Here is a 19127-nt window from a genome sequence, read left to right as displayed (position 1 = left end):
ATTACAACGAACAAAAATTGTTGGAGCAATCCTTTAAAAGATAGTAAAAGAATAAATCAAAGCTTAGCACAAATCCATTAATCGTGCTACATTTACTAGAGACTTACATTAAGTAGACATCGGAAATCGAATCCGTAGCTTGTTGGTTATGATTCAATAACGTCAACTGTGGACACAAAGCAAGAACGTTCTAGATCAATGTCATAGGTGTGCAACAATTCTCCCTGAAAATATGAATTTTGATGCTTCTTCCTGTAATCATTGTTAATACAAATGAAGCACTACTATTTCGCAAATATCTACTAATCTACCTTGTAATCAAAAGGTTGTTGGGTTCATTTCCTGGTCGAGGTACAGTCACCGACAATAAAAATGGAACACCTAGATCCTGAAATATTCGCTTCCCTGCAAGGCGTTGTGTGGGTTGCCTAACTCTACGGTGATAGCAAATTTTCAATGGCAACATCTACCACCGCCGTAAAGTTAGGCAACACACACAATGCCTTGCAGGGAAACTAATACTTCAGCATCTAGGTGTCCCATTTTTATTGCCGGTGATTGTACATTGTGCAGTGGTTCGGTTTCCACTTATGTCTAAACCCACGTGGGGAATCCACATGTATGCAGTTTGGTGCTTCAGTAAAAGCCCGTAGGGAAGCAGTGTGGCTGACAGGTCTGTCATTTTGCCCACGTTATTTTTACTGACTCACGCATGCGCAGACTGGGAATACTCACCATCCCACCAGGCGATATTTATGGATAAAATGATGGGAAGCTTGAGTTTTAAGTCTATTTTGTCTACATATATGCTAATCGGGACTGGACCTACAGTTTAAGAGTGGGATCCGAACCACTGTGTGCTTCCACTGGGTATCGAACTCGGGACCCCTTGATTACAAGGTGACGATGTTATTACTACGCCATCGGAAGGCCCAAAATGTTGGAAAGTTGATGCACGTATCAGTAGCAGGGTCCGATCAGTATCACTATGTGCAATGACGTATTTAGAGGAGGGTCCAGGGAGTCTGCCCCTCTCCGAAAGACTGACCAAGTCCAAAGTTAAATAAGTAAAATACTTTTTTACTGTTGTATAAGCTAATATTTATTCGTACCACTGCTACTAACAATGCGCTTCGCTTTAAAATAATGATCAGGGATTATAAGTTTCCTTAGCTGGATGTAGCAACCTTTTTGGTATTCAAAAAATGATCCTTTTTTTTAAAAAAAAAAATCGACATTACTTTCGATAGTAGGGCAGCTGTCTTTATACACATTTTAGTGATCTTACCTAGATATAAGTTAGATATTGAATACATGCTGTTATATTCTTAAATCATCTCTTTACTTCTTCGTGTAACAATGTTCACTATTTTAATAACATAATAATACATATTAATCTTATCAACCTATTATAACCACTATTATTAGTGGTAGTGATAGTGGCCGCGTCTGACTACCACGCTATAGGTCCCGGGTTGGATCCCCGGCCGGTTCAAATCCGGAAACTTTTCTAACGTTGGAAGCGGCCCCGGCGCCCACCCAGCGTCGAATGACATGGGTACCTGGGGGAAACCCTGGGTGGTAAAGGCGGTCAGGAGCGTGATGCTGATCACATCACTCCCACTCACGACCGGATCAATCAAGTGTAGGGCGTTACCCCCACACCCCCTATACACCTTCATGATGTGGTGCTAAACACAGGGAAACATTTTACCTTTTTTATTATTAGTAGTAGTATTTCTTATTACATTTCAAACACTTGGTCTGGAATCAACACAAAATCTAGTTCTATACAGGGTGGTGCAAAAGTAGGTCGACAGCCTTTCTTTTGTATTTTACATTGAGTGCCCCCCACGATCCCTAGACATTATGCTCATGGACTTATATAACGTCACTGCTGTAATAAATGGCAACGTTAAACCTACTTGGCACATGTCAATTGTGAACTGTCACCCTACTTTTGCACCACCCTGTATACACGAATGCTAATGTGGAAATCCATGTGGAGAAGTCGATACGTGTAACAGTCCCATTTCATGGAACAGACGAGGACAAAAATCTGCTAAAACGCCGGAAACAGCGAACCGTTTAGGCAGGTGGAGATTTGGCCGCATACATTTCAGGTGTTGGCAGCCTCCTACAAACGAAGCATCTGTAGCAATTCCGAGGTCGGAATTCATGTCGTTCAAAGAGCCTGTTCGAAACACGTGACGCGGCAGCAGCAGTGTGCGAACGGAGAACTGCAGGTTAGCGATGCCCATCAGCTCCAAGCAAAGCGTGTCTACATTTGACAGCCAAGGAGAAGCACAGCTCAAACAAGTATTTCCTCCCTTCAATTCTGTGAACTTCGTAGCACCCGGCATTCCCGTATGAAATAAACAACGGCGCATATTCACTGGTGCAAGCACAACAATGCAACTCGTCACTTCCAGAATTTATCTGCTTGTTAGTTACGCCTGGTTTAACTGCCATATTTTCTGCGATTCGAGCGCGACCTGGGTGGAAGTCAGTATTAAAAACTAAACATTGAAAGATGGGAGAAAATAAAATTTGTCAATTATTATGCGATGCCTTCTGCCTCTTTAATTGCGACGATGAGGATGAATGGAAATGATATGAAACATAGGCGACAAGGAATACACCACAAAAAGCATAGCATCAGGTAATGCAAGTGGTAGATTGTGGAAGTTTGGAGGAAGCTCTCGGTTCTTGTACAGTCACGGGCACTTCTGGGATGTAACAATTCCATTGAAAGTTAATGACAGTGTAGCAACCGAGAGGTGTCCGTGACTGTACAACTTCATTTCATCTTGATTTATATCGCTAAATATCTGTAAATTAGAAATTGTTACAAAATATTTATAATTTGTTTTCATCCGATATGTTGCAACATTCATACAAAGTACGTGTCAAGGCCGGCATCTTTACACTGGTTTAAAGGCGACAGAGCATTAAACCCGGCCCTACTACAAGAGAATAACAAAGGGAAATCTGAACACTAACCGAGGTTGATGCACTACACACAGGCACATTAATGTTACCGGTCTTTTACAGTCACTCTCGACGGTTCTGGATATATACAGGGTGTATATAAACATGTGTCAGAAACTTTAGGGATTTATTCGTGACATCAAAACATAACAAAAAGTTCAGATGAACATGGGTTCGAAAATCCTTCGTTAGGGAGGTATGAAAGGAATTCGCTGTAGTGACTGCTGGTTGTGTAATGTACCTCAAATGTGCATTTGTACTCACTTTCTTGTGTACAGTTGGGCATGGCATTTATTTTTTGTTTATTTTCTCATTGTTGTTTGTTTTGTTTTACAGTAACTTCCATCACAACACATCACAACGATGTATTCAGTGTCTGAAATGACGGATATGCACTACATGTACGGCCTAGCAGATGGGAATGCGGACGCAGCACGTCAACGTTATGCTGAACGTTACGCTGGGAGGCAGTTACCTTGTGCACGAACGTTTGTACGACTACACCAACGCTTGCGAGAGACAGGCACATTTGAGAAGAGAGTTGCAGATGGTGGGAGACCACGCGATGTACGAACGCCTGAGCTTGAAGAACGGGTTCTTCGAACTGTGGATGAAACTTCATCAACCAGTACAAGGAGAATTGCGAGAAGGGAAGGCGTTAAACACATGACGATCTGGAACATTGTGCATGAAAATCTTCTGTACCCGTATCACCTTCAACGGGTGCAAGGATTAAATGAGGCAGACTTTCAGCCACGAATAAATTTCTGTCGACGCATGTTAGGGCAGTGTGCTGTGTTTCTGCAGTTCTTAGCATGTACCTTATTCACTGATGAGGCTGGCTTTTCACGTGATGGGATCTTCCATTTTCATAACAATCACATCTGGGCTTATGAAAACCCTCATGCAGTGCGACAAGACAAACATCAACAGAGGTTCAGCCTCAACGTGTGGGGTGGAATCATTCATGATCATCTCATTGGCCCTTACTTCTTTCCTCAACGTCTGACTGGACAAACGTATTTACAGTTTCTCAGACATGAGTTTCTTCATTTACTTTATGATGTACCTCTAGACGTCATCCAACGAATGTGGTTTATGCACGATGGTGCTCCACCACATTTTACACGGATAGTTCGCCAGTGTCTCGATAACCAGTTTCCGAACTGATGGATTGGTCGCGGGGGATCCATTGCATGGCCTGCCCGATCGCCAGATTTAAACCCAATGGATTTTTTTCCTTTGGGGACATTTAAAATCCTTGGTGTATTCAACTCCCGTACCCAATGTTGATGTTCTGAGGGAGCGTATCCAACATGGATTTGACCAAATACGGGACACACCAGGAGTTTTTCACAACGTACGGCAAAGTATGGAACGGAGGCTCAGGGGATGCATGGAAGCAGGAGGTGATCACTTCGAGCAATTTTTGTAAATGGCAATAATTTTGGTAAATGCCTCATTTTTGTGCCATGAATATTAAATCCTTTCATACATGTAAATTTGTTTGGTCAATGTCTCATTTTTTTTGCCATGAATATTATTTCCTTTCATACCTCCCTAACGAAGGATTTTTGGACCCATGTTCATATGAACTTTTTGTTATGTTTTGATGTCAAGAATAAATCCCTAAAGTTTCTGACACATGTTTGTATACACCCTGTATATATATATATATATATATATATACACACACACACACACACACACGTACACTCCTGTTCACAAAGCGGCACACAATATAGGACACAACAGTTGAAGTATGCGCCACTTTATCTGAACAGTGTGTGTTCAGGGGATACATACATTTCTTCGTATCTTCAACTACAGTGTAGCGAAACCATAAGTACAAGGTCCGCCATAAAGAAACAGAACTGTGATCGAAAAAAAAAAGAACCAAACCAAATAAAAAGGTACAGTATTCTGGCAACACTGCAAAGAGCTATATCTAAACTTCCCGTCAGTGCATGTTTCAACCTGTTACAGGCAATCGGTATCGGGGCAAGCGTCCGTCGGATGCAGCTCGTGTGCAGGCGGCGAACAAAATACGCGCACCAAGATGGAACAACGTTACAGCATAAAGTTTTTTTACAAATTGGGTAAATCGTTTACCAAAACGTTACAGATGATACGGGCAGTGTATGGTGGTGCAGCATTATCAAAAAGACAAGAGGGAGCAGTGGAAAGGACAATTCTCACTCTTAAAGAAAAAAAATACGGATGTCGACATCGAAGACAAAGGTGCTGCTGATCGCATTTTTGATTCCCAAGGACTGATCCACCATGAATTTGTCCCTGAAACCAAACAATTAACCAGTGGTATTACCAGGAAGTGCTTGGTCAACTCAGAAACAGGATGAAGCGGGTTAGGAAGGACCTCTGCGATTCTGGCCAATGGTTTCTGTTGCACGATAATGCTCGGCTTCATACCGCATTGTCTGTACAACAATACCTTGCTAAGCATTCAGTGACAGTGATCAATCACCCTCCATACATATTCTCCGGACTTATCGCCTGCTGATTTTCCTCTTTTTCCCAAGCTTAAGATGGCTATGAAAGGGCGAAGATTTGACGACGTCGCGGACATTAAATTAAATGTTATACGCGTATTTAGCGAACACTTACTGTCAATGACTATCAACAGTGTTTCCAAGACCTGTAGAAACGCTGGTCAAAGTGTATTGCCTCCTCTGGTGATTATTTTGAAGGTGATGAAGTCATTTGAAGGGAAATTGCTTGTTTTCTTTCCTAAAAAAAAAAAAGTTCGGTTTTTTTATGGGCGAAACTTGTAGAAGATATTTAAAATATAAGAAGTTTAGAAGAGAGTGATATTAGAATCAATAATGGATAATGTTTACGGGTTCTTGAAAGCAGACCACAGATTTAAAACTTTTCCTTAGAGGCCATAGTAGTCAGTAAATGCCATCAACGTCCCAACAAAAACAACTATTGTGTAATGTGTATGCTTACACGGAAACCATCACTAAAGTACTATTCCAATGCGCGATATTGCGAAGAATAGTTTTTTTAAAAAAGTGAAACAGGCTCTACTTGAAATAAACTTTGTACTGTTTTCAGCACTTACTACAGGGCTCAAGTTCGTCACTCCCTTCCTGGTTCCAGACCCCAAACTGATGATTATTTATTTATGTGACGGTACGTGTCCAAGGAAGCACGCTCGGCAGAAGTGGCTTTCCTTCAATACTTCATGTGTTTATAAACAGAACTCCAACAGACTAAACACCAGAAATCCCAAGAAAGACTAAGGCCATATGAACCAATGCCAACGAACAATGAACAGAAATCCAAAGATGAAGATGCTGATATTTTAAATCACGGAACGAAAAAGTGAAAATGAAGTTACGAATATGACAAATCCAAATTTTCACTTTTAAACTGATATTTGCTATGTAGTGTGTTACAAACAGAGATTTGACAAAGTCCTTGGGTTCGGTAGGGGCGGGGGGGGGGAGAGGTCAAAAAAATCGCAGACATTGTATAACTGAACCAGTACAGCAGTCAAATCTTTGCTCGAGCTTGTGACAACAACATAGCAATACGACATCTTGCAAGTTGAAATAAACACGGGTTTAAGCAGATTCAAGAAAACATCTTGCCATTTCAATGAATGTATGTTTGCACCAAATAAAGTACATTCTGAACGAGTACACCTTTTCATGGATACTTCTGTGGAAAAAAATCCTTTTGGTAAAGTCAAGTTGTAAGCTGAACTGAAGGGAAAATAAAAGCAATCTTACTTCTTATTTCACATAATCAGAAGCCAAGATCAGAAAAGCTATAGTTGGGTTTTGTCGCTGTAGCAACAGAAAATAATTCAAATTTATTAATTTTGGACACATGTTACTGATTTTTCGGCGATAGCATGTCTCGTTGCGATTTTTATCGTGTTTATTACAATGACCACGAACAATTCATTACAAATTCTGAACAGTGCATTTGACGTTCATTATCATAAGATCTGCGTACTTACCGCAACTCCTATCGTCTTTGAATCATTTGACAGCGCCTGAAACAAATAAATATTTATTACATTTATGCATTTACCTAACGTTCATTATGAACATCAGACTAGCTGAATTCATAGAGTTCAAACAATTAGAACGTACATTTACTGTTGAAAGTATGCCAGTTACTTTTTGTGTAGTAAGTAATGAAACACCCAGAGTCCTCTGCCGCAGACTAAAAAAATATCAATTCCCTTACTCCAGTTCTTCATTGTCACAATTACTACTGCCAAAACCTGCTAATCTTCACAGAGAAATCACTGGAAAGGCATTAACTAATAAATATAGAAACCATTCGGATGCTGGAATATTTTTCTCAACCATGTAATGAGTACCTCCTGCGGAAAACTCTTTTATTTTTATCTTGAGATCAAGTATATTTATCTAGCTCAAGATCTTCGAACTTTAGCTTTTTAATAAAGTAAAAATAATTGTTCACGAAGAGGACATAAATCTACTCGAGACATGGGTGGAGACATCTAACAATAAATCAACAATTGAGTCACCTCTTCTTGGGATCTAAAACAAGCAACCCCCCCCCCTATCCAAAAACGCATAAAACTAACAAATTAAATTAATATGGGGGGTAACGAATTTTGCTGAGTAAAGGTAACATCTGATCCACTAACTTGGAGCTAAATGCCACTTTAAATGGTCATAAAAGTTGCTGTTTTATTATTCGATGCCTTTCTCGAACCTATAGAACGCCAGATTACGTGATTTTCACTAAAATTGACAACTCTCTACTCGACCATGTTTCAAGTTTCTCAGATTGCTGTTACGATATAGGCAAAAATATACCAAGGATTGGGATACCAACTGCACCACTGGCACAACCAGAACGACAAACACAAAGATACACAAATTGTCAGAATTTTAATCAATCACCGGACACGGAAGTTGAAGAGTTTCGTTGCATATGACTTAGTTAAATTACAAGTAAAAGTTTCGAGTGCGCAAAAGGTCTGTCCAAGTAGGACGCTGCAAAACCAGGGTACTGGATTCGAATCTCGGACAAGGTAATGATGTCTCAGTTCTTTATTTCATCCACTCCATGTTCAATCTCGAGGCACAGTCTCGTCTCGTGTACGAGTATGCAGTCACGTTTTCTATACTACTATTCTCGTCTCGAAAGATCTCTAGATATCCCTTTTACTTTCGAATCACATTAAACAATAAATACAATCTATATATCTGTAAATAATCTGACCGACACTAAAATGTCTGAATAAGTCGCAATAGTATTCCTGATTTCTACTTATCTCCCCCCCCCCCCCTCCTTGTACCACTGGTTCTATGGATCAATGGTTCTTTAGGGACAGCCTTCACTGTATTACAAAATAATCGTCTAGACATAATTGTTAAAGGAACCAATGAGTCTGGATAAGGTATGCATTAAAAGTTTAATAGAAAGAATATTCATACGAAATCCTAAGTAGCCATAATAATGCTTTGAGAGTGTATACATTTTGCGTATGTAACATGCTGGGAATGTGTGAATGTAGTTGGCCATCACTTTGAACAACTCTTACAACACAGGTTAGTACTCGTTATGCAATATAAATACAATTTTCTGAATGCTAAAGATGTGTACGTAAAAATAAGTGGGGCATTACAGATCGAAAATGCCGGCATCTCTGCCATGCCTCGACGTCTGCAGTCATCTCGGCCCAGAGCAAAACTAAACGCACTGTATTATGAGAACAAAATCTTAAAAACAAGTAATATTACTAGAGTAAGATTGTTACCCGCTTGTGTATCACAATTTCAGCACCACTGATGGCATCGGGAGTATCAAAAGTATGCACAGTAAAGTACTATTATGTTCACCTACGAAACAGCGACAAGCTGTCCCTTTTCCGTCCTCCCTCTAATTCCTATGCTTGCCTTACCTTTCAGATTATCATGCTTTACGTGGGCTTTAGCCTGATAATCTTTGTGAGTCGTCATGGTACGATACTAAACCATTTTTTTTTCTTTTGCTATGATAAAGTGGCGACACCTGAATTATCCTTTCACATGGCGTTACCAAAAGAACATTGCATAAAAGAAAGTAGCTATACATACAGAAGAGTGCAATGACTAGAGTTGGAGGTGGTTTTTCCGCGGCTTTTTTGGTTGGTCTTTTTTCGCCTTTTTCACAAGTGTCTCAAATCAATGAAAATACTAAAGTTGGCATTATTTTTCCTGTTCCATGTTTTTTGTTTATCTCCCTACTGTAAAATAGACACTCATTCCTAAATATAAAATGCAATTTACAATATGAAATTCGTAGCTAGACATAAACAGTAGGGGGTATCGAAAAAAGCAAATTTTTTATGATGCTTTTGGGGTAGAGCGGAAAAGTTGCCTCTATACATAAGTAACTTCTGTTCAAAATTTCACCATCCTAGGATAATGTCTTCTGTTCTGGCAAGGGACGTGAAATTTCAAAAATTTAGTAAAATCGGCAATTTTTTTTTTTTTTGAAATTTTTTTCAAATTTCACAGCACTTTGCGGTAGTGTGCAAAAGTTGCACCTATGTATGGTTAATTACAGTGCAAAATTTGGCGCCCCACGGACAATATGTTCTGTTCTGGCAAGGGGCCTGAAATTACCCAAAAATTGACAAATACACTGTTTTTTCATTATTTAACTAACATTTATTAAACATAAACCAGAATTGTCATACACTCGCATACTATTAGATATAAGAATTAAGAAATAAGTATTCAAAATTAAAAGTACGAAAATGTGTGTTTTGTAGGTAATAATAATGTAAAATATGTGTCTTTAGGTTTTGTACTGTCTCTTGCACCTAAATTCAGGCATGGCCTTTCTCGATTTCAGAGTGAGAGTCCGGACATTGACAATGATCATTTAACAGGTCTTTACTTCGATGGCCGACGTGACAAAACATTGTGAACAGAAAAGGAGGATGATAAATACTACCAAAGAACAATTGTAGAGGAACACTATTCCTTGGTGAAACAACCAGGATCTAGCTACGTTGGTCATGTTACACCAGCTTCAGGATCAAGTCTGGCCATTGCTGAAAGTATTTACGACTATATCACAGCAGAAGTGCCTGGAGGTTTAAACCATATTCTTGTTCTAGGGTGTGATGGAACGGTCGTAAATACTGGAGTTCACAATGGGGTACTGCGTCGTCTTGAACTGAAGATCGGGATAGCTGTGCAATGGGCTGTTTGTCAACTACATTTCAACGAATTGCCTATCCGCCACTTGTTCGAGTCCCTCGATGGTCCCACCTCCGGACCCAATTCATACACTGGTTGCATTGGAAAATCTTTGAAGGCGTGTGAGCTGCTTCCAGTGGTAACATTTGAGCCAGTTAACTGCACCTTGCCATCAGATGATATATCCACTTTGAGTAAGGACCAGAAGTATCTGAGGGATATTGCTCTCGCCGTTAGCTCAGGCATGTGTCCTCCAGGTCTTGCTAAGCACGATCCAGGTCCCCTAAACATGTCCCGCTGGTTGACAACAGCCAACAGGATATTAAGACTGTATGTTTCCACCACGGAACCATCAGACAACTTACGTACCATAGTAAAGTTCGTTATCAGGGTGTATGTGCCATCTTGGTTCCGCATCAAAATCCATCATTCAATTAAGGATGGAGCTCGGCATCTTTACCATTTCATTCAGTCATCTAGATACTTGGATCAAGTTAACCGCAACGTCATCGACCCAGTGATTTCTCGGAATGCTTACTTCGCATCTCGAGAAAACATTCTGCTAGCGATGCTGACTGATAAGAGAACACATATCAGAGCCCTTGGCATTCGAAGAGTCATAAAAGCACGAGAATCATGTGAGACGGTTGGACACGTTGGGATTAGAAAGTTCGATATTCCAAAAATAAACTTCGAAGCAAACGACTATATCGAACTAATTGACTGGTCGTCCAGCGAAGTAACTCCATCACCAATACTCGATGATGTGACTACAGAAGATTTGAAAAGTATGCTGAAAGAACCAATACCAATTGACTGGACTTTTACAAAGTTCCCATGCCACACACAAGCTGTGGAAAGAACAGTAAAATTGGTTACGGAGGCCTCAAAGAAAGTGTGTGGTCATAAAAAACGGGATGGATTTATTCGCTGCACTCTGAAATCGAGAAAGGCCATGCCTGAATTTAGGTGCAAGAGACAGTACAAAACCTAAAGACACATATTTTACATTATTATTACCTACAAAACACACATTTTCGTACTTTTAATTTTGAATACTTATTTCTTAATTCTTATATCTAATAGTATGCGAGTGTATGACAATTCTGGTTTATGTTTAATAAATGTTAGTTAAATAATGAAAAAACAGTGTATTTGTCGATTTTTGGGTAATTTCAGGCTCCTTGCCAGAACAGAACATATTGTCCGTGGGGCGCCAAATTTTGCACTGTAATTAACCATACATAGGTGCAACTTTTGCACACTACCGCAAAGTGCTGTGAAATTTGAAACAAATTTCAAAAATAAAATAAAAAATTGCCGATTTTACTATTTTTTTGAAATTTCACGTCCCTTGCCAGAACAGAAGACATTATCCTAGGGTGGTGAAATTTTGAACAGAAGTTACTTATGTATAGAGGCAACTTTTCCGCTCTACCCCAAAAGCATCATAAAAAATTTGCTTTTTTCGATCCCCCCTAATAAACAGTTTTTTCAAGAAAGCTGGCTTTTTTGAATGGGCGGTTCTTTCCGAGTGTTATCTTCATATTTCGGTAGGCTTATTGAATATATCTATGTAGCATAAACATATTCACATAACTAGAGTAGTTTTGTATGTGTTTTTAATAGAACCTAATAGTATGATTATTATGATACAATTTTCGATAATTGAATTTGTTATGCGAACATATACATGAAGCAAAAAAGAAAATACTTCTCTACCTTTTGAACATCTAGTATCAAATCTCTTTACATTAAATTTTATGTTCAGTAAAATATGTATATTTGTATTCTGGCTTTCCAGTAAATTATGTATAATTTGGTTAAATGGCTGCTAAACCTGGTCATAGAGCAACTAGTGATGTATTTTGGCTGCTCGTTGCAAAATTCTCAACCTTTTTCAGACCACAGCCTAGTTATTTTATTTCTTACAAGTCGATGCCCTGATCCCAACAATTTCAGTCATAAATACATTTCTGATCTTTATAAAGTTTATATGGAAATTAATGTGCACTCTTCATTAATATTAATATGCACCCAGGGGTTGACGACTAATATAAATCTAATTTTATCGGCCTCCCCGATGGCGCAGTGATATCGTCGTCGCCTTGTAATAAGGGGTCCAGGGTTCGATACCCGGTGGAGGCACAAGTGGTTCAGATCCCACTTTAAACTGTAGGTCCAGTCCCGATTAGCCTTATTGTGCATAAAGTGGACATAAATACACAAAATCAAATCAAATCTTATATTTGACAGCAAGTATATCAACTATGGCATAATCATAGTTCAATTATGTATAGAACTTGCTGTCAAATATAAAATTAGATTTAAATTAGTCGTCAATCCCTGGGTGCAATGGACCTTTTCCGGCCCGTTGGTTGAACAACACTGGCACTAAAACTGAAGCAGATGCAAATAAGACTGGCCGCAAATGGGGAAAAAAGTCCTATTTAAGAAACCTTGACTGAACCTACAGATTGAAATGAGATCCGAAGCACTCTGACCACTGAGGATTGAACCTCAGACCTCTTCTTATTAGAAGGCAACAGCATTACTTTATTCCACTCCAGAGGCCCATTCATGATTATAAAATTAACCTTCTTTCAAAAAGTCGGCCTTTTTCCAACAACAGTGCTTGCAATTTGTTCTCTGTTATTTACAGGCTAAATTAAATCTTAATGTCTGATGAAGTAGCTAACAATCTTATTAAGTATAGAGAACATTCAGACCGAAGCAACACATGACAGTGGGGGGTGTCACATTGAAGTGACATAGTCTTCAGTCTGCAAGCAAACATCCACCACACATGCACAAACAAGACCGAGGTGACATGATGCGCGCCATTGAAGGAGCATTCAGACTGAAGTCACAAATGACAAGCGACACAGTCTCCTTCAGAATAAAGCAAAACATTCACCGTGCACGCAAGAGCAACAGACCGAAGCGGCACGATGCACGCCATTGACAAAACAGTATAGTCCGAGCTCATTGTCGCACTTCAGTTCAAAAAGTGAATGGATTACTGAGGGTCTGCTTCCAAGTGACACATGCCACTTGTTGCTTCGGTCTGAAAGTTCCCTGAGAAAACGGTATAGGCTAAGTGACAAGTGATACTTGCAGCTTATGTTGCTTCGGTTCGAAAGGTTGTATTTACTTCTAAGGGTTGGTTTCCAGGAGCCACGTGTCGCTTCCGCCTCAAAGCTCCGTTAAACAGAATATATACACACGTTCACGTAATTCTTATACTTCTGCATGTATGTTGTGAACAGTAAAGATTTTTAATTGTTCCAAAACATCGAATATTTTGATATTAACATTTGTTTCATATTTTATGACAAACATTTAAATTGAGACACAAACATGTAAAAGGTTGTTTTAAGTACATTTCATGGTCAGATGTGCTCATCAGGACTACACGTTTAGTTTTAATCCTAGCTTACCCGTGCTGTACAAAAAACTTACATATCAGGGGGCAACTCACAGGCCCACACTTCTCTTATCACTAGAATTCAAGAAACAATTTTATTATTGCTGATTAATATGTGCAGTCATTTATTAATTATAATAATTACAAAAATTACTATCATAAATAAAAAATAATAACCAAGTATTGCATGAGTGTATCTCATATAGTTGTATTTTATCATTCACTAAAACTCACAAAATCCTTAATAATTTTTTATTACATTTTTATGTTTGTAGAGGTGCAATTTATTAAATATAATAATTACCATCATTAGCAAGTAATTGTACACTGTCACGGGCATGAGTGTCTCGAATGAGACGTATTTAAAGATGGCGCCTGATAAGCCCACCAAGCGCATTTTGTCTCCTATTTACATTACATTTATGTTTTTTTTAATGAACAAAAGTAAAAAAGAAATATTGGGAAAATCCTAGGGAACAAGAGCTCCCGCACATACACAAAATGAAAGAAATAGTAAGCAAGAATAGGATTCTTCTTGATTACTAATAAAACAATAAGTTATATATAAATATAGGGACAACACAATAAACTCAAAGTCTTAGTAAAGTTATTTTCAAAAACAGTTGAAAAATCTAAAAAGTAAATGTGGTGGGCCTGCAAGTCTCCTCCCCCTCGGTAAGCTAGGGTTAAAAGTGTATCTGAACCACTATACAATATGTGTCCACTGGGATTGGCCACTATTTGTTTTTTGGCTGCTACATCATGTAATTTTTTTTAGCTAGTTGTAAAATATGTCACTATAAACCTGTAAACTCATAACAGTAACTTCAAGTGAAATAGTTTAGCTGTAATTTGTAAAAAGCCAAAAAAGCCAAAATTTCCGGTTTTTTAAAAAAATAAAAAAGGCCGGTTTTTTATCGGAAGAAAACCGTCTAGCAATGACACATCGAAGAACATCTGAAATGCATATTTGTCCATACTTACCGACATGATATGTACACACGATGATAAATCTTCCCTGGATGTGGGGGGTGAAAGTAGAGGGAGCACTATAAAACAATGAAGAACACACATTCCACAAAACTTCAAAAAATTCCAAGCAGGATTACTCACAGACTTGCTTGCTTCCTCCGTAGCACACTTTTACTGTTGAAGAAGCGACACTTTTACCAACAAGCTAAAAATACGAAACATTAAACTCTCCCAACTTGTCGTGAGGACAAGAACAAACGGTTCAGACTCGCTACAGACTGCACGATGCAGCGAAACATTCCTTGACGTCACTTTACGGCGAAAACATGGCCGGTGCTGTCAAGGAAGCACGCAAGCAAGAGCGCATAGCTAACTCGATGCACTGCATGTCTTTTTTTCCCTCCCCTGCAGGAAGTTCGATATCAATCGTGAGGAAACAATAATTGTTGAGAAGGCCCTTGTAGGGACGGATGGACGTCGTGGCCTACATGTGGAATCTCTTTGAAAATCAGGCCTAGCACTTCGGGCGACAAGCGTGTGCCACTGCCTGCATACAGTAGGTCACTGAGAGTATAAATGGCCCTACCTTCTTCCAGCGTTTTCCTTTTCCTTCGACAGGTGGAGCTGCTAAGCCTAACAAGGGGACAAGCATGGAAAGGGAAACAAGTAACGTGTTGGCACAAAACGAAGACAGAAAGAAAACGATGATTCATAACAGAGTGCATGATTGGTTCATTATGCACTTCCAAAATGAAACAGTAGATTGGATGAAGGTCATCTATTGTTCCCAGTGCCGTAGCAACATATTGCGAGGCCCCCATCCATTCTTTACATTTCAGATCTCAATGTGAATCGATACAAAATCAATTTATACGATACGTCAGCAATTTATATTTAAATAATAATAATAAATTACTGACGAAAATATTTAATAATTTCACTCACTCTCAAAATGTCTTTCTTTGTTTTCCGGGAACTGAAATCTGAAGGTGCAGGACAGGCCCGTACTCAGAGGAGGATCATGGGGGTCATGGCCCCCGTCGAACTATGAAATATTATTATAATGTGAAGATATAAAAACCAACGAAACTAACATCAACGATTTTTCAGATTGTGTAAGAATTTCGATTTAGTCCTTGCATATGCGAATTGGTTGAGTTGGGGAGGGGGGGGGGAGAGGAAAGCCCCGGAAGTTTGAAGTCTGCAACATTGAGTAATTTTTGTTTTTATAACCATTTACAAGACATCCCGATTTAGTCGGAACAGTCCATGCTTTTTAATCCTTGTAACGACTTTTTTCAAACTGCAGTCGTGTTGCGAAAAATGTTTTGTTTCTATGGTTAACTCACATGTAGAAATGTTCATTTTAATACTCATTGCTAACAAGTATCATTTAATTTATAAATATGGTATATTATTTTCTAGCCATAGAATTATCATGGCTGTTCAATGGTGCTGGTATAAGAAAACATTTTAAAAAAATGAAACAATGTTAATTTGCAAAACACAGTACAGTTCGAATACTTCTGAGAATGGAATGCAAACGCAAGTTGCATGCTATGTGAAAACCTTTGTCTGTAAGCGACTGTGTTGCTGATTGTCGGATCGGAGGGACCTATCGGCGACTTGATTTTTTCCCTTATTTTGGACCATAACATTGCACCTCTACAATTTTACAGACAATAGCAAAGATAATAGTAGGAAAATTGTTCTGATTTTACTCTTCATCTTTCGTAGTTCTAAGGGATGGAATTCTGTTGATGCAAAGCTAATGTTGACATCTGCTTAGTGGCGTTTTTAATTCAACCCATCATCATCACAGTGGAAAACAGACTGAATTAAAATAGTAAATGACATATTACTTTTGCACTTAGCACTAGCTGCAATACTACCATAATATTGGTGGTCACATCTAATACTCCAACAGCATTTTGCCGACCAGCGTGACGGAGTGGTTAGCACAGCGCGCTACGACGCCATGTGTCCTGGGTTCTGCATGCCTGTATGTTACGTCCCTGATTTGATTATGACGTTTAACTAGAATTTAAAACCACCTGAAAACAGAATGTTTTACCCACAAAAATTAGTATTTCCCATATTTTTCTCACTTCTATTTATTACATTTTTCGTATCAACCTCATGGAACGCGAGGCCCCGGGCGGTCGCCCACCCGTTGCTACGCCACTGATTTTTCCTTTAGGCTAACCAGGTAGATATGAATGATAAAGTAGCCGAACACAATCAAGTTTAGAAAACAATATGTATAAATGTTCCCCGGTGGTTTTCTGTTACTATAGACGAATGCTGGGTTGATCCGTTAAAAATGGTCACGTCATTATACTTACTTCCTTGCACCTTTTCATCGTCCTTTAATCTTGCATTTTGCTTATTTAGCTAAGCCTTGCATTCAGGCTAATCGTGACGATGGGGAAATGGACGGACACTAACGAAACACTCGAACAATGTCAATAATACGGTGAAATCTTAAATTGTGCTGTTCTTTTAAACTAGAACTAGCAGATACCCGTGACGGAGTGTTTAGTACAGCGCGCTACGACCTCAAGGGTCCCAAGTTTGAATCCCGGCATGGGTGTTCTTTGAGAGTGTCCCTCTATCAGTTGTCTCATATCATCGCTCATCTCCATCTTCGCGATCTCGACGATGAGGATGAGTGGATGATATGATGAAGGAACACTCACAAAGAAGATCCATGCCCCTGGGTGTCGCAGCGCGCTGTGCTAACCACTCTGCATTGGGGTCTGCACAAATCAATCAATTAAACTAGAATTAGATACCTCATTTTTGGTATTGTAGATTAAAATTTCGAATTGTCGAGATCGTGAGTCCAGCATTCAACTCTCTTGGCTTCTCCGCACCTTTCATATTGGTGCAAGTATGATACCTTAAACAAATAAATCAACATCAGCTTATTTAGTAGTCAAATTGCTTGCTTAAATTAGTTGGATTGACTGATTGGTATATTTTACCTTGCCTTCCTGCCACCTTTGGCTAATCGTGAAGATGAGGATAAGTGATGATATGATGAAATTGATGAAGAGACACTCACAAAGAACACCCATGCCCAGGACGGAATTCGAAATATGAGTGACGTACGTGTGCTTGAAAAGTAAGTATATTCACACGCTAAGGGCATAAATGTTGACAACATAATGGTGAAAACTACTTTTGTTTAAATATAAACTATGACAGTAAGTAAATTACTTTCAATATAAGCACGTAATTGTAGATCTTTTGAAAGTAAGAAATCATTTATATGAAAATCATTAAATGCCGTATTGTCAGATATTGCGAAGTGTTTTTTGTTGAACTTTATCATTGGAGAAATGACATTTCAATCCTCTTTTAACTATATAAACGATGGGGAAAGTTGTTCAATTCCACTAATAAACGAGTAAGTGGTTTCTGGATATTCATTAGGCTATGAAATCTATGGAACAAATAAAGAGGCTTTTCTACATCCGGCTTCGTGCTTGCGTTTTCAGATATCCCGTAATTAGTTTGTGCTAACAGATGAAGTACGCATGAAGGATACAATAGAACCAATTTACTACCTCACCACCTGCTCCCTATCAATCTGTGTATTCACTGACCATCTATGAAAATCCCAGTTCCGTATTTAATACAGCTTCTACCTCAGGCAATCCCGATTTTTAAATATGTTCTAAGTTCAAAGTTATGCAGCCAAATGCCGCCCTTCACACAGCCAAATGCTAATTAATGGTATTTCAAAAGTAAACAATCTTATTGATGAACAACAGATTAATGAACGTAGTAGCTTCAATTTTAAATTTAACTTTATATGATAAAGCTATCGATGTTTCATGAATATGGATAAGTTGGTTTATTTTCGGTTTGGTGGTTTTATAGGGCTTGAATTTGCTGTATAAGTAACAAGTCCATTTTGAAAGTAAAAATAACTACAGTATTTACTGATTCTCTATCTTTAGCATGTATTACTGTTACATAATAAATATGAAACTTGTTTTACATTAACCTTTTGGTTTACTTGGTACACAGATTGAAAAATGTGAAAGTCGTCCATGCTAGACATTTTATTTAATGTTTGGCAAGAATATATTGATCTCAAGTTCGGCGACTTCCGTGGCGGAGGGGTTATCACAGCGTGCTACGAAGCCAGGGGTCTCGGATTCGAAACACGGCCTAGGCATGGGTGTTCTTTGTGAGTGTCCCTTCATGGATTTCATCATATCATCCCTCATCCTCATCTTCGAAATTAGCCAAAAGTGGCAGAGAAGCGAAGTAAAATAAACCAAAATCAATCAATCAACCATGATCTCAAGTTGGTTTTATTTCGGATTATTTATGTACACGTAGTATACGCCACATGACATTAAAAACGCATTATACAATATCTGCAAAGGAAATAAAACATGCCATATTTCACGGAGAGGAATTATTTGCCGCTACTGATAATTCAGAAAGGGAAGTAATTTGAAAATAATGAAGTAGAGGTAATCAATACGGTGGTAAATTTACCAACAAACGTGTGG

General features: G+C 38.8%; 1 protein-coding gene across 4 annotated transcripts in view; it reads right to left on the bottom strand.

Annotated features, from left to right (window-relative positions):
- Positions 1–19127, bottom strand: part of LOC145984049 (protein O-linked-mannose beta-1,2-N-acetylglucosaminyltransferase 1-like) — a 570971-nt gene that overhangs the window by 365020 nt on the left and 186824 nt on the right. Inside the window, exons 1-2 of one of the 4 annotated variants that reach the window (XM_083117389.1) lie at positions 14608–15150; positions 6983–7018 (exon numbers count right to left, since the gene is read on the bottom strand). The exons of 1 other annotated variant lie outside the window; for it this stretch is intronic. The gene's annotated coding sequence lies outside the window, so the exon portion shown is untranslated. Of the gene's footprint in view, positions 1–6982; positions 7019–14607; positions 15151–19127 lie in introns of those variants that run through there. 2 more of the 4 variants (XM_083117393.1, XM_083117391.1) reach the window with 2 other exon arrangements.

The sequence above is a fragment of the Lepisma saccharinum genome, chromosome 2 (genome assembly GCF_977018435.1).
Source record: "Lepisma saccharinum chromosome 2, izLepSacc3.1, whole genome shotgun sequence".
NCBI lineage: Eukaryota > Metazoa > Arthropoda > Insecta > Zygentoma > Lepismatidae > Lepisma > Lepisma saccharinum.
The sequence above is the reverse complement of the archived record's forward strand: the minus strand, read 5'-3'. Positions and strand labels throughout refer to the sequence as shown.